A 17,124-nucleotide genomic window follows, 5' to 3' on the forward strand; every position below is an offset into this window, starting at 1 on the left:
AGGTGCAGTGCGTCACTCACCTGGGAGCAGTCGGCTCTTTCCCTGTGCAGTGGAGACAGGGAAAGTCTACCGGGCAGGGAGGGCTGGCCTGAGTCCCCAGCACACGGTAAAGGTGCCACCAGGATTTGGGAGGGGGTTCTGAGAGCAGGGAGGCTGGGCGTGGAAGCCTAGAGAGGCGAGAACATGGAAGAAGCCGGGAGAGAACAGCGAGTCCTTTCCAGCCAGCACAGCGAGGCCGGCTTCTCCGAAGGTTCAGACAGCACTGGCTGTCCAGAGCACAGCTCAAAACAAAGGAAGGAGCGGGAGAAACCCCTGCTGGATGGGCACCTGGGAGAGCTGGGGTCACCGCAGGTCCCCGGTGTGGCCAGGCAGAGCAGCCTCACCTCCACTCAGAGCGGGGCAGGGATCTGCGAGGCCCGGGGTGCGGCAGGCGTCTGGAAACAGGGCAAATGGAGCAGGGTGTGGCGGCAGCAGATGGGTCCCCATAGGCTGTTCTCTTCAAGACCGGTGGTAGGGCAGAGAGGCAAAAGATGACCCCCGGGCCAGGCCCAGGGGACAGTGTTGGGGAGGGGTTTGTCCCCTCAACACACCTCTGCGAGGCCTGTGGTTGGACCAGGGTGCAGCGCTCACACTTGGGGCACAGAGATAAATAACATCCAGCCCCTCCTGGGCACATTGTCACAATATAAAGTGACAGGGCATTTAGGTGAAATTTGCAGGAGCACAGGGCAGCGAGATCGGCTCAGCCTAAACGCAGGGAGAGCCCCCTGCACAGTTTCAGGCTGGTCCTTGAAGGATGAATCTGTGTGCCTGGACCCTGGGGACCCAACATCAGGCTGGGGGTGGAGACAAACACCCCAACCTGCTATGTGCAGCCTGTGGGGGATCCAGGCCAACTCGTGACCCTTAATTCCTAGAAAAGAACTCTCTTGGCAACCGCAACTATGTGAAAGGGCCAATTAGTCTGCCTCGCAGTCCTCCACGGCCAGGCGGCTGCACCCACCTCTGCCCAGTGCTCGCCTGTCCTCACACTCCCCTGCCCCTCCGCTGCCTCTCCACCAACCTGGACACGCGGAGGGAAGTTGGATCAGGAGCCACCGGCACCAGGAGAGAAGTTGTGGAACCCAAGGCATGACCAGTCAGCACCGTGGACAGAGACACAGGCTCCTGGCCGGAGGGGGGGGGGCGGTTGCACTTCCGAGCTACCTGCAAGCAAGCACCTCCTCCCTCCCAGCCCATGTGGGCTTCTGCAAGTGGTCGTTTTTATCCACACACAAAGGGTGTTCAGAGGTGCTTTCTTGTCTTACATTTGCATCACTATTAGCAAACCAGGTGTCAAATTTTGCTGAAATCTTCTCAGACCTGCAGGACCATACCTGGAGATTTTCCCAGTTGCCATTTTGATCCGAATTAGCAGAAGCTCCACGGATGGAAGGGTGTTGTGTCCTCCTCTGTGAGTGTGCACATGGCAGGTGGAGCCCACCAGGACTCCGAGCTCGGGGCCAAAGGGAGCAGAAGGGCAGATTTTTAACCGACAGCAAAGGGTCGCCAGTCCCAGGCTGAGGCTGCCTGCAATCCCCCCGACCCCCTGTTACAGGACAGAAGCCCAAAGGGCCTTGCTCCAGCGGTCTGCCCTGACACTTGTCTGCCCCTGGGGAGCCACCTCTCCCACAGGAAGGCTGCGGTGGCTGCAGAGAAAGTCCTGAGCAAGGCCATGCCTCAGGTAATTCCACTGAAGAGTTCAAGTTCACTGCTGAAAACTCAGGGTCAGCCTGAGGACGTGAGAGGATGAGGTTGACACCCTGACTCACCAAATCAGTCTTGCCCGAGTCAGACACCTGGACCACACGTTCCTCTCAGGACAAACCAGCAGATCCCAGGGGAGCTCAGCACTCAGACGCATGTTTCTCCGGAAACCTCGGCCCCTGCTTGTGAGCAGGGCCTCCTTCAGGAACCCGAAGCCAGAAGTGACAGCCAGAAAAGCTGATGCTGTGCTGCAGGACTCCCCAGAAGTCGACCTCAGCTCAGACAGAGCTTGGGGGTGAGCGGGGGTAGGTTCCGAGCTGCTCAGCTGAGCCCCCCTGCCCCCCGAAACCCCTGCAGGACAGGGGTCATGGCCTCATGATGCAGCCGCTGGCCTAGGCGTCCAAGGCCCTGGCGCTCCCTGTCCTGCTCACCCACCATCACCCCAAGAGCCGCCCTGAGGGCAGACCCAGTGGGCTCACGAAAGCCGCCTGTCCCGCAGGGGTCAGGCAGACAGTGACACCTTCCTGACGCTGCACCCACACCCCCCAGCCCTCGGCCTCACTAGACAAGCAGCCCATCATGCTCTCAAGACTCTCCTCACTCACCTGCTTGACTTTAATTTGGGCACTTTGTGTCGCTTCCAGAAGTGCTGTTCCAACAGTATCGCCTGCTACGGACCAGGCTCTGCGCCAGGCGCTGGGGCTGTGCGGTGGGCACCCTGCAGTCACCCATCAAACGCCTCTATTCCGTCACCCGTCACCCAACAGACAGTGGCTTTGCAACATCCTCACTCCATGGCACAGCAGCACAGCCAATAGCAGCTGCCCTGCTTTAGCTAAACGAATGAGGACAACGAAGATGTCTCGAGAGTTCTCCAATGTACTGTGGGGGCGTCCGGCATTGCTAAGAACAGAAACAACTCTAAGTGCCCTCGCCATTCGGCCGGAGGTGTGAAACCAGAAGGGACAGAAAGGAGGGACCAAGGACCTACTTAGGTTCCAGTTCACGGACCAAAGGACCTCTTGACAATGACGAGACATCTAATCCATGAGGCTGCAAAGGGCTCTGGGAGTGGAGAAAAAGAAGAAATTCCTTTTAGCTGAGGTGGTCGGAGAGCCCCGCACAGTGGGGAGGGACCTAAGCTTGGAGACGGGTGATGCACTAAGGGGTTGTGGCACAGGGAGGGGGAGGGGACAGACGAGGGACGAGGACCAGTGGAGTGGGACCGACTGGCAGGTCTAGGGTCCACATTTCAGATGACGCTGGTTCCCTTCCAGCATGCCATTTCCCAGGCCCCTCCAGAATCGGGATCGACAAAGGATGGGCCCAGGAATATTTGTTCAACCAATTCTGACACAGGATTCAGATGCGGATGCAAACCAGACCTCCGGAGGGGCCCACATAAGGCATGCAGAGTGGGGTGACAGACAGGCTAAGCACAGACCAATACAGAACATTAACCAGAAGGCACATGGGAGCCATAGCAGGCTCTGGAGTGAAGGATGGCACCACCAGTGCTGTGAATTTGGGGAGAGGTAGCCTGCGGGAGGGGAGGAACTGACACAAGAACTCCTCCTGGGGAACTGTTGCCAGAGGCCAGGCATGAAGTAACAGCTGGACAGAGGCAGCAGCGGACGGAATGGAGAACAGTAGGAGGAATTGACAGACCTTGGCAACTGATTGGATGGGGCAGGGGGGTGGCAGGTAGGGGGTGAGTCAAAGATGACTTATTTCAGATGTCTCTGGTGTTTTTCATAGAAATATAATTATAAACACACAAGACCTTATAACTTCTAACACCCATCAGATCTGAGGAAATAGCCCCCACCTCCCCCACCCCCCCACTCAGCTCCCGGAGGTGCACAATGGCTCGAGACAATATTAACAATGATGTATCTTATAGTATCTGAACTTTGCCATCCGTGGGTACAGGCATTGAAAAGTCAATGTGAGTAAATTGACAAGCTTGTCAATGGATGAAATTAATTTTCTTTTTCTGCTGCATCACTAAACATAATTTCAGGACATCGGGGTAATAATATTCACTGTCCATTATCGTGACCATGAGAGAGAAGCAGAGCAAGGGAGCAGTCTCTCGGCGGAGGTAAAATACGGAAAGAAACAGTGGTGCCGTGGCATCTCCTGCACACGCGCCCGAGCAGGCATTTGTTCCGGTGGGCACACGGCCCTCCATAGTGCCTCTCAGAAGCTGTCACATTTGCAGCCGAGAGACCTCTGCCCCGTGAGCACAAGAAAATGGATTTCAACACGTTGCCCGGTTTTAACCTAAACAGTAGCATTCTCTAACAGAACAGATGGTCAGCTTAGGAGGAGGCATCAGAGATCAGAAGTCCAGTGTCCTTGTTTGAACAACAGGGAGAAAGAGGCTGGGGATGCCACCCGGCCAAGCCCACTGAGAGCCAAGGCCTCGGCTCTGGAATTTAGTTAAAGTCAGGTCAGCGGGCAGGGTGTGGTGGGGGCGGGGCCTTAGGGCCCCACAGACACAGTCCTGGAGGGTCTGGCCCTGCTTTGTGCAGAGAAAACAGAGACGCTGGGCCGGTCGAGAATGTGCAAGAAGGTGCTGGTCATTCATGGTCACTGGACAATCCAGCACTGCACACTGACCACAGCCAAACGCCACTGTGGGCCTTGGGGACACAGCAGAGGACGGAACGTGCAGAGCCTGAAGCCCAGTGGGAAAAGCCAAAGCCCACAGGGCACAAGAGAACAGGAAGTGCAGGCTGTGGTCGAGGCTCTGCAGGAGACAGACAGGTGGTGACGGGAAGCAGCTGGGGCGGCAGCTCCTGAAGGTGGGACCCGTTCCCGGTCCACTGAGACACCGTTTCCAAATCAAGGGAGAATGCAGAGGAACCACTGCCCAGAGGGTGCTCCTGGAGTGCCCCGGCTGACCGTGAGCTTATGTGGACCTCATACAGCCCGACGGAGTAGGTCCTGCTGTCCCCACTGTGCTCCAAGGGGGACTGTGACTGTCCAGGCAGGTCCAGGGCCCACACCCAGCCTGCCCTAAGCTTCTGACCTTCGCCTGGCCTCGCTCAGCCAGTTTTGCTGCTGAGTTCACACCTCTGTGGGTTGTGCTTCCTGCCCCCGACTTCCCGGAGTGCAAGCTTGCTGAAGTGCCTCGTGGCGCCGTCTCTCACAAGCCTGCTTCGAACATAGAACCTGTTCGGACTATAGAACCTGGCAGGGTCACCATGATGGCTTCATGACACGAGGGTCAAAGGCTAAAGGGCCAAGGCTTCAGTAGACTGGTGGCCCTGCCTGGGCCTCACTTCCTTTACCTCTGAAATGGGAGTAATCACTCACTCCGCCGGCCCTGGGCAGTATGTGCCTCAGTTGAATGATATTTCGTGGACTGGGAAGTTGCAGGTTCAGGTCCCAGTCAGGGCACGTGCTTGGGTTGTGGGTTTGGGCCCAGTTTCGGGTACATGCAAGAGGCAACTGATTGATGTTTCTCTCCCCCTCGCTCTCCCTTCCTTCCCCTCTCTCTAAAATCAGTAAGCATGAAAAATAAATAAGTAAATAACTCGCCCTGCCAATTTCACGGGTGCTTGGGACCACAGAACAGACGAGGAAAGGTCCTAAACTTGTTAGCTTACCCATAGCATTTGCGCAGTGTGCTTCCAGTGGGGGGTGGGGGGTGTAATTTCAGTATTGCTGTCCCTGTCCTGAAGATGGGCACATGGAGACCCAGGACGGTGGGTTGACCTGTGTGTGCCATAATCAAAGCTGAAGTCCTTTCCAAGGTCAGGGCCCATGTTCTAGCTCCCTTGGCAGAAATGTCCCCGTGCTCAGCCGCAGCCAGTACCCTCCTCAGTCATAGCTGGTGGGAGGAGTCACCAGCTGTCTTGCAGACACGCACAGTGCAGCTTCTCCCACAACTGAGGCCCCGCCCCTGCAGACAGGAAGACGTAGTGCCGGGCCACGCCCACACTGGCCACACCCACATGGCCACGCCCACCCATGTTCCTTTCCCTTCTGGAGAGAAGAGATGGTCTCACTTAGTTCTGCCACCTGATTGAAAGGGCGGTTGCCTTCCAGGTGACAATAGGAGGACAAAGACGGACTTTTGGAGCAAACGTGGGGGCCGTTTGTGTTTGCGCGGCACCTGGCAGGAAGCGGGATGAGGGAGCCTCCGGGAGGCGGCTGAGGACCAGTGTTGGGCGCTTTGGCCTTGGAGCGGGCCACTAATTGAAACTTGCTGCCCCGTTAATGAGTTCTCTCTCCAGAGACTCGTCTGACCCTTTCTACTCTGAAGTCCCTGCCTAATGGACTATTGAGCGCCGGAGAGCCCGCGCAGCTCTGTCTCAGAAGCCCCCTGTGAAATGCACAGCCGTCCCCAATTAACCCAGGCTTGAAAACCAGAGGGTAGTGGCGGCACTTGGGCCAGCTCCCAAAAGAGGGCTCCACTGGTGATGTGACTGCTCTCCCCCCAGGAAAAGGCCAGCGCGGCCACCACATGAGCTGTGGGCACCTGGCTCCTTGGTGGCCGAGAATCTGTCTCCATCCTCAGGATGCCACCTGTGCATTCCAAGTCATTGGGGCCCTGACAGTGACCCTGGAGGCCCAGGCTCACAAGGCCAGTCTTTCAGCGATTCCCCAGCTGCCTGGAAAATAGGTCTGTGACAGAGTGGAGCCAAGCAAAAAGGTCAGTCCCCAGGGACATTCAAGGGCAGATGCGGGTAAATGAGCTCCCCCCAGCTGGGTGGCGGCAAGGACTCTTCCAGAACCTCCTGTTTACCCGACAGTGTCTGCAGTGGCATCTCCTCAAGTTGAACAGGGTTTCTCGGCCTCGACCCTATTGGCATTTGGGGCACTTAATGACTTGGTGTGGGGGGACTTCCTGTGTGTTACGACAGCCAGCCTGCCCCCCACACATTGCTAAATGTGTCCCGGGGTCCCTGGCGCAGCACCTCTGGGCCAGACTGTCAGGGCCTGAGGCCGCACCCGGCAGAGGAGCACAGCGCCAGGGACGGGCAGGTCAGACCCAGGCTGCCCTCCTCACCCGCTGGGTCCCCGAGCAGGCTGCTTCCCCCACCCCAGCCTCGGTTTCCCCACCTGTGAAATGGGGCAATGACATGCTGAGATGAATGCCGTGATTAACAATGGCATCGATATCGCTCCACCACCGACAGGGTGTCCTGCTTTCAATACATAGAAAGTGAGGTGTTCTCTTTGGAGTCTCCTGGCATGTGATGGCAACTGCCCTGTGCCAGGTTCTCTTCCACGTGCGCCGACCCAGGCAACTCTCACCACTGTTACTGTCGCCACCCGGTGGGTAAGGAAACCGAGGCCCCAACGTCAGCTGACTCACCCAGGACCTGGGGGGCCACCCGCTGGAGCTCAGCTGGGAACCCGGAACCTGGGTTCTCCCTCCTCTCCATAACCTGGCAGGGGCTCTGCCCTCTCCCGGCTGGGCCCCATCCCAGCCGGTCTGGTGACCCCAGGCCTCCACTCCACGTCAGTTTCTCCGGGAGCTTGTGCCCACATCTCCTTATTTCTCATGACAGCGCCGTCACCACCCCCAGCAGTGACGACAGGGTGTGCCCCACTGTGTCCGGCGCCTGACGCACGGGCACGCACTGTAAAGTGAGTAACTGGTGAGTGACTGAGCGAATGACTGGCAAAAGCAGAGAAGGGCTGATGGGATGGCCTCCGACGAGGAGCGCGGCGGCCAGCAGGCCAGAAGGGAGCACTCGGCTCTCAAATGGCCTTTCTCTGTTCGGGTGTCTGCAAGTTCTCCTGTCTGCGACAAGCACAACGCGCCGCACGCACTGGGGACAGTCACGCAGAGGCCATCCCAGGGCCTATGTTTAGAAGCGTGGCTCCAGCCCACTGACACGAGTCACTTAGAGGCCAAGGCCCAGCCAGAGGCCGGCCAGTGCTTAGCTCCACGGGCAAAGCCACCCCTTAGCCCACGAGGTCAGTGGGTGTGGGGGAGCTTCACCCAAAAGTGGGGTCCCTCTGACCTGCTCCAACTCCTCCACAACCCCTGAGTACTCTGAGCACCACACCTGTGCCCTCCCACCTGTGTTTTGTCTCCAGCCGGATGTGCTTCCAGAAAGGCCCCTTTCCCCTCCCACTCTGATGAGGCCCCCCCGTCAAGCCTTGCTCCTCCGGGATGTCCGTCCCCTTCATCGCACATGCTCCGTGACCGTCGCCCGCTCAACTTTTCCATGGCTGCACCTTGACACCCCGCACATGGGTGGGTGAACAGATGCACTTTGCAAAGGTGCCACGTTCGGGCTGCCTCGTCCTGATATGCCCCAGGACGTCCATTTCTTTAAGTTCCTTCCATGGTTCCACGGGCACCAGGCAATGCTCCGCACAGGACTCTGCCCATCTCTCGAGAGGTCTGCCCGCAGGGAGAGGACACCCCGGTTGTGACTGGAGAATTCTGACCCACAGGGCCGTTGACAGTTCTCACTGGAAACGAGCAAACTGGATCTAGGTTTCATACGAACAAAACCAAGTACCAGGTGACCCCCTTGCAGGGGATCACCTCTCGGTCTGCTGCTGTCCTCTCTCCCAGGACACAGGGTGCAGTGAGTCTCCCTTTGTCTTTGTGACCCCGAGGAAGGCAGGCAGCGCGGGTGGGAGAGAGCTCGGCACTAGCCTGGCACCACACACGCCTCACTGTGCACAAGGACACCAGTGTTTACTGAAAAACATTACACAAAGGAATCTCTGCCCACAAGAAAATAAACGTAATCATCTCTTTAAAAAACACACAGTTCCTTAAAAACCCAGCCACACCCTGCATACGCTCCATTTCAATGCATTTTATTAAGATTTATACCACTGTGTAGTGGCTTGAAAAATCACTCTATAAATAATCCTATTTTAGTACTGAGAAGGTTGGAATATTTCTAATTCGAGCCAGTAAAAACCTCTCCTCAGTGGTTTGTGAAACTTGAGTACATGGATGAGGCAGCGTTCAATTAACGTCAGGCCGTATGGATTTCAATCTGGCTTGAAATTTATTTAAACAAATGAAGTAGATACAAATGTTGGCTCTTTGGCCAGCCAGAGCTAAAAAAAAAAAAAAATCCATTTTCTATCCCATTTATAATAAGAACTAATTTGAATGTAATTTATCTAAAGCACAATGTTTCCTAATTTTTACACGCAACCATTACTTATAGTTTAAGTAATAGTTATATCCATGGATCTTAGTGCCCTTAATTGAAAATGCATGTTATTAAAACGCAAGACTTAATCCTTCAAAAAATAAAAGCATTATCCTAAAGAATAATTGAATACTCAGACTCAGAGCAAGAGAGAACAGGAGGGGGAAGAAAAGCTTTTAAAAAAGAAACCCCCCCCTTTCAACACAGCACTTCTCTCGTTTTGCGTGGTATTAGAATTGTGTCAGAGTGAAATTAGCCACTCTCGACCCGCTATTTCAATTCAGATTATGACTGCCTCTCATCCAAGTGTCAGACTTGGCATCGGAGTCAAATCCGTCTGCCGGGGAGTGACATGTCAAGGGTGACAGTGACAAATTGTCACTAAGTGAGGAATAACACATGACGGGGCATGTGTCCGTAATGAGGCATCTGCATGCCAGGAAGCCTGGGGCCGAGGGAGGCTAAGGGCAGAATGCTGGAAGCGCCCCTGACACCCCGAGTTCTCATTAGGGCTCCGCGCCTCCTTGGAAGGGAGTTTCCGTCATTAAAATGAATAAATAATAAATAAGCTTCTAAATGAACAACACACGGACCAAGCCCTTTTCTGTTTTGATGGGGCTTTTTAAATCCAAATGTTCGCAAAAAAATGTTTGAGGGTGTGAAATACAATAAGGTCATTCTTTGTGACTTCTTCCTGCACATCCATGGTCTGCTCCTTGACTTCCTCCTTCAACTTCACCAAGTTCCAGGAAGCCCCTGGTCCAGACCAAAGTGGTTCCACTGCTGTGTGTGCGCAGAAACATTTCCACGCGTCCTGAGAGACGGTCCAATTTACCTGGCGGAGGCCATCACCTCGACATTTCACAAAAGCAACACAAGAGTGGATTGGGTGCAAATGACCTTTTCTTTTTTTCTACCCCAAGCAAAATGCAAATGGAGAGAGAGACTGGGGGAAGAGAGAAAGTAAGAGGTCTCGTTATGAAAAATTAACTTGAGGCCACAGACCCAGAAAGCTTTAGGGAGATGGAATCTTATTTCTGTTTTGTTGTCTTTGATTTCCCAGATGGGACTCCTGGAATTGTTGTTTGTCCCAATAAACAGCAATGTTTTTATACCTGAGTCACAAAGACACATAAAGATGTTCTGTCCAATTTTACTGGGTAGAGAGATGGGTGGTAGACAGACAGACAGGTGGACGATGGACGTGAAGATGGAGGGATGGGGGGACACAGAGCTAAGACAGGAGGTGATGAGCCCACAGGCATGACTGGGGCAGCTCCTTGGGGAACTCAAATGTCCTGTAGGAGCCTGGACCACCCAACAGGGCCCGCACCTGTTGGAAGTGGGAGGGGCATGCACAGGTCTGCAGGGTGGACCAGTCACTCTGGCTTCAGTGTGCGCAGTCAATGGGGGTGGGAGGAAGTACAAGCAGAGGAACCTGGGAGGAGGCTGCTGCAACCTTTCAGGTTGGAAGTAGTGACGCCCACAATAAAATGCTGAAACAGACCCAGAGCCCTGGACAGAGGTTAGGGGTGTCAGAGAGCAAGAATCCATGGGAATCGGAGACCTGGGCGGATCTGTAAAGCGGAGAGAGATGTCCTGGGTGCAGCAGAGCAGAGGGGTGGGGACCACCAACTGAGACAGCAGCCCAGACAAAGAGCAGGTCTTGGAAGGGAGTGACACAGGGACCATTTGGTACGTGTGAAATCTCAGCAAAAAATGGGGATTTGGAGCGCTGGGACCTTGGTTGGAACTGAAGCTACGGGGAGGAGAGAGAAGGTACTGCAATTGAACTGTGGACATTGGCAACATCGGAGGGACCCACGGGGTGACACTTGCACGTTCCTAAAACGCACATTTCCTACATAGAGATCTACATTCTCTAAAGCGGGATAGGACTTTGAATGCGGTTTGCAGTCTGCTTTAGTTTTCTCTCCTCTGGACATTTTCCCCTTCCCTCTGATCTCATTTTTAATGGCCGTTGCAACGCAGGTCATAAATGACTGGCCGTAATCCCCCCTCCTGAGCGTTCAGATTATTTCTGGGTTTTCACGGGTGGGTACGCCCCCCTGTGACTCTTCCCCTCTAAGATAACTGATAAACTCAGTAGCACAGACACCTGGGCCTCGATTCTCCTTAGGAAGTGGGCAGGCTGCTTGAAGTTTAAGGACCTCAGCGCCTCGTGGCCGAGCACAATGGAGTTTACTTTCACTCGTGCAAAGTCTCGCAGCATCCAGGGTGGGTCTGAGGGGACCCAGGAAGGCAGGCTGACAGAGGCTCTCCCGTCCCACTGTCTGGAACGTTCCGCCTCTTCAGTCCCCGTGGTAATGGACTGAGGTTGGGGAATCCCAAAGGCTCTGTCCACGGTCCCTCACACAGATCGCTTCTGCTCTCAGTCCCTGGGCTAGACACCGTCACGTGACCGGCAGGGAAGACAAACGGGTTGCCAGGTAAGCTTCACTGTCTCTGCCACACCCTCCCCTGTGGGGACAACATGAGGTCACTTCCCTCAAGTGCCAACTGTATTGCAGCAAAAGATTGGAAACAACCTAACTCTCCTTCAGCAGAACTCTGATTACATTGATTCTTCGCTCATCAATAGAATTTACTTTAATCAGAAAAAAAGAGAAAGTGGTCCTACATCAGTATGACGTCACCTCAAAATATAGCCCGAGGCAGAGAAATCAGAGAACACCGCCCTCAGGTAGGAGGGGTCCCACAGAGCCACCGCACAGGAGGCTGGTGGCACAGCGTCTGTAAGGAGAGGGCGCGCTGGTGAACGGGTGACACAACAGACGAGGTACTGGAGAGCCGTACACCCGAGACCTGTGTAATTTTATTATCCAAGGTCACCAGAATCAACTCGATACAACTTAAAGGGAAAAGAAGAATGGGGTGCATGGCTGAGAACCGGGGAGACGGGCCAACTTTCCCTGCTTTTGAGCCTTGAACCATTGTAAATGCATGAACTAGTCAAAGTCCAAATTATTTTGTAAGTCTTCATTAAAATGGACTTTTGAGACCCCCCCCCCATAGCCAAGCAGGAACTCTCTCTCTCTCTTACACACACACACACACACACACACCCAGGGCCACTGAGAAGCTCCAGGCTGCTGTCTGATGCCCCCTGGGCTCTGCGTACGATCACCATGTCACAGCTGTGGCTGCCAAGAGCCCTAAGGAGGTCCCTGTCCTCCAGGCAGACTTTTCTGCAGTGGTCATCACTCACAGCATCCGCTGGCCTCCAGGACGGCTGCTGCCTTGCTTCTCCCTGACACGGCTCATTCCAGGAGGCAAGGTGCCAGGGAAGCCTCAGGCAGAACAGAGAGCTGAACACCTGCCCCTTGGCGGGGCTTCAGAGGCCACGGGCCCTGCTGCTCCCCTCTGCAAGTTCAGGGGCCACTCGACCCAACCACAGGAACGCCCATGACTGTGGCCTTCCCAGAGCCCCAAGAGTGAGCACCCCAGCCCTCACTTCTTCTGCAAGGGTGCCTCCTGCAGGGGGACAGGAGGCCAGGATAGCCACGCCCACAAGCTTGGCCTTGCCCTCTGGCCCCAGTTGGACAGAAGCCCCGAACCATCCACAGCTGTGTTTTGGGCACCTGTGCACACACAGGAAGACAAGGTGCAAGACAGCCCAGGGCAGTGCAAGAGACCCCGGGACTCTCTCGGCAAACTTGCCAAATTCAACCCTGGGGGGGGGGCAGGTTCCAGGCCACAGAGAGGCCCACACAGTCCCCAGTCTGGCTAATTAATCTCAAGTGTTTGGGAAAACCAGGGAACGTTTGCTGAAGACGAACCTCTGCTCTCCGAGTGGACAACTGCTCCCCTGGCTCACTCCCGTCCAAGTCTAGTTCTCGTGCAAGTGCATCCCCCACCGGCCCCTCTCCGCCATCCATGGGCTGCACTCCACCTCCCCTTGCCGCCAGCCCTGTCCTGGATGAGGTCTCAGACGCAGAGAGCACAGGGCTCCAGGCTGCCATTGCCCCCCCAGGGGACGACACGTGGGCCCATGGATTTCTGCAGGATGGGACTCACTGGCCCAAGGGAGGCCCCCCCAGGGCCTCGAGGCGGATCTGACAGTGAACTGCATGCTGTGCTGGGCACCAGGGGGAAGCAGTGGAGAGACAGCGCAGCCCCGTGGTTCTAGAGCAAGCAGAGGAGACACACCACAGGACGCACATGGGAAAGACTGATGCAGAGAACAATGACAAATGATGACACACAGACCCTGGGGTCTCTCGAGGGGCTGCAGTAGAGGGTGACAGGCCAGAGCTGGTTAGGGCAGTATGGGCGGAGGTGAGAGGACCCAGGGCAGAGGGACAGGCGAGGGGAGGTGAGCACGGGCCGCAGAGGACAGTGGGCGGGTGCTCCAGAGACTGGAAGAGAAGCAAGGGCAGAAGGAGCCAGAAGGGTGTAGCCCAGCGCTCGCAGTCTGGGGAGGGCTCGGTGGCCCGTCCTCCGATGGCAGCCGGAGGCGCAGGGATTGCAGGACGTCAGCGCAAGCGGGGCAGGAAAAGACTCAAACTGCAATTCAGATTTAAAATTTCCAATCGGCAAAAAGTGAAGAGACCAGGAAAAGGCGTCTGCCCCTCAGATAAACAGGCAAGGGAGTGGTCAGGACACACAAACACATCTATGGATCAGCAAGGAAAGGAGACACCGGAGAGGAAATGCTTCTCGCAGAAGAGAACACCGGGGCTGCACGGGGCTGCGGGGACCCTGCTCCAGCCCCTCCAGGCTTCGGGAAGCCTCGCTGCTCGCTGGCTTGTAGAAGGCCGTCGTCTTCCTGTCTCTTCACACCGCTTGCCTCCGTGGGTGTCCCCACATCCAAATTGCCCCTCTTTATGAGGACACCGGTCACACTGGATTTGGGGCCACCCTAATGCCTCATACTCACTCGGTCACCTCGTTCGAGACCCTGTCTCCAAATACGGCCACAGTCTCCGGTGCCGGAGAACACACCTGTGGGGCGGGCAGACACACCGCGACCCATAACATCAGAACAACGGCAAAATGAGCTCGTCCAGCTTCTCACATCCAACCAACTAGAAAGCATGCATCCTTCCGGAAGCGCATCAACCACTCATTGACGGAGAGGTGGAGAGGGGGATAAAGAGGAGTCCAGGGTCACGTTTACTGAGTCATCCTGGTGTGCGGTCAAGTGCAAGGCCATAGGCCTGGGTTTGAATCCCCAACTTTGCTCTCTACTAAGTATGAACTTGGTCAATTTTCTGAAAACCTACAGGCCTCAGTTCCTCCCTCCAGACAATGAGACGGAAATCCGTCTCATAGGGTGTGGCTCCGAGGACTGAAGAGGATGCATCCAAAATGCCCAGGCCGGCGCCAGCACGTGCTAAGCCCTCGATAAACAGCAGCTGTTATGACCTATGCCCCCCACTGTCTCGCACGTTGTGGGGAGACAGTGGGTGAACCCGAGAACATATCAACATGGACCGATCCGTTGTTATCATTGTTTCAGGCTTAGACATGGCCACCAAGCTTCCTTGCTGACGGACGACAAGTGTGCCCGGGAGGTGAGGAGACTGCCCATGTGCCCCAAGTGTTTCCACCGGCGCCTTCTGCGGGGATGGCATCCGTGCGTGCTCTCCCGCTGCAGAGACTGGGAAACGTTTTATACGTATTTACCAGGCAGAGCAATTAGGTATAATTATTCCATAATGCAAACACATTATGAATACTTACAGCACCATTTTTCCCTGCCTCTTAAAGAATCTGCTGAACTGTGTGTTCAAGGTAGCTCGTGCAACCGACACTTGGGGACAGCGTAGGAAGCAGCAGAGAGCCTACCTGGTGGAGGCGAAGGGCACCACCGTGGCGAGCTCTCTTGTTAAGGCAGCACAGCCAGGCCAGAAGGACTAGGGGACAGCTCTCCTGGGAGAACCCACCCAGGGGATGCGGAGGTGCCCGGCGCGCCAGCCGAGAGGTCCCCCGGGACCCATGCCCACTGCCACGCTAGCTCCTCTGCCCTCTCCAGAGCTTCCCCTTCTGACAGCATCCTCGAACGGTCACTGGTCCGTGGCACACCTCCCTCACTAGCAGGTCACAATTCTTGGCCTCGAGCACACTGTGTCCCCGAAAGCATGGCACCCCGAAGAGATCCAGGCACATGGCAGGCACTCCGTAAACATCTGTGAGATAAATAAGGCAGTGCCTAAATGCATAAACCACTTCCTGAAGGAAGGAGCAAAGCAGAAAGGAATGAGCCTTAAGTGAGCACTTGCTATATGGGACAGCCTCATGGAAGCGTCTCATTGTCATGGACACCCCCGGGGTCTGTATTTTATCCTCGATGCACGGGGGAGGAGACTGAGGCTCAGAGAGGCATTAAACAGTGTGCCCAAGATCACACGGGTGCACCGTGGGAGAAACGAGACCGTGGCTCAGGCCTCGGCGCCGCCACGGCACCATAGAGCCAGCTCCTACACCCGACACCGGCACCCTGATAAAGGCACATTTTGCGTGGGTGACCAACGCCGCGTAAATCACCCAGATGAACAGGACCACTGTGATGGAAAAGGAGCCATCAGACACAAAAGCTGTTTTCAAAAGTGAAAGAGGGGGTCCAAGTGGCTGGGGGAGGCCTTTCACTGGGGGAGCTCATTTTCCCCGACAGCTGACAGAAACCTGAACCACAGCCTCTCAACCTGAACTTCCACTTGGCCTAATTCCGTATCGAATGACAACAGTTTGCCATCTGTCCTGGGTCTGGCCCGCAGAGGACCTCGAAGGGCAGATCTAATCTCCCCTCGCTTGGCCTTGACATCCAAACCCCCTCTGCTCTTACCTCAGAAACAATGACAGCAGTTGTGCCCCGGCCCCGCGCAGATGGCCGGGCAGTCGCCCACTCCGTCTGCCCCTCCGTCGGAGGGAGTCAGAGGAAGGGACGGTCACGTTAAACGGCGGGGACGCCGATAAAAGCCCTGGCAGACAGAGAGCCTTTCAAGGAGGGCAGGACAGCTGAAGCTGGTGCACCTTTGCCCCGGGGGCCGGCCTAAGCAACCAGCCACTCAGACAGAAAACGCACACTCGGGTGTGACCCTGGGCCAGTCACTTTCCTTCTCTGTTCAGCTGTCTTAGTGCTAAAAATAGCTCATGGAGTTACTGTGAAGATTTGATTTAATGGGACAATGTTTGTGAACCACCTCGGACCCGGCACAGAACTCACTTCTTGAACAGGTGCTGTTAGTAGCTGATTCCTTCCACTGAGAAAATGTCTGGAGCCCCCGAGGTCCCCAGGAGTGCAGCATGACCCTCTCCCTGGGACTTGTCTAGGAAGTCTGTGCCCCCCCCCCCACCACGGGGCTGTGAGAGACCCTCCCTGTCCTTTGATCTGCCCATTCAGCTGAAGGGGAGGCCACGTCTGCCCAGGGACACAGGGGCAGAAGCAGGAGCAGAGCCCCAGACCTGAGCTCTGTCTCTCAGCCCCACCCCGGGGCGCCACATTCTGCCCCACTTACTGTCGTGCATGCCACCCCCCAAGGAGAGTCATGCCCTTGTCAGCGTTCAACCGCTAAGGACCCCGTAACAGAGAACCCCACAGACGGGGTGGTTTCAACCACAGGGGCGATTGTGTCCTGCCGTTCTGGGGGGCGGGTGCCCAAGGTCAAAGTGCCAGCATGTTTGGTTTCTTCTGAGGCCTCTCTCTGTGGCGTGCAGACAGCCGGCTTCTCTCTCTGTCCTCACGTGGCCTTTCCTCTGTGTGCCCACATCCCCAGGGTCTCTTCCCCTTTTTATGAAAACACCCATCTCCTTAGACAAGGGCCCCACCCTACGACCTCCCGATCCCTAATGACCTCTCTGGAGGCCCCACCTCCAAACACAGTCTCATTCTAATGCGCCGGGGGTAGGGCTTGAACATGGGACTTGGGGGAAGGGGGACACCACTCAGCCCCCATCATTATGACTGTTCCTGCGGGTCAGGGTTGGCGGGGCTCAGCTGGCGGCTCTGGCTGAGGTTCCCACAGGCGGCTGCAGGCAGGCGGTGTGGGTGCGGGTGCTGGAGACTGGCTGGCCGGGCACTCCTTCCCCTTCGTGCCAGTGGTCTCTCCAAGTGCGGTGAGGGGCTTGCTGGGGCAGCAGGCTGACTGTGGGGCAGCAGGGGGCTCTGACCACGTGACCCGGCCAGTGAGCGAGCAGGCGCATGGGTAGTCAGGCAGAGGCACCGTTCCACCCTTCCTATTGTGTCCAAGTCACGACATGTGAGTGG

This window comes from Artibeus jamaicensis, unplaced genomic scaffold, assembly GCF_021234435.1.
Source record: "Artibeus jamaicensis isolate MK-2021 breed Jamaican fruit bat unplaced genomic scaffold, CSHL_Jam_final contig_444, whole genome shotgun sequence".
NCBI lineage: Eukaryota > Metazoa > Chordata > Mammalia > Chiroptera > Phyllostomidae > Artibeus > Artibeus jamaicensis.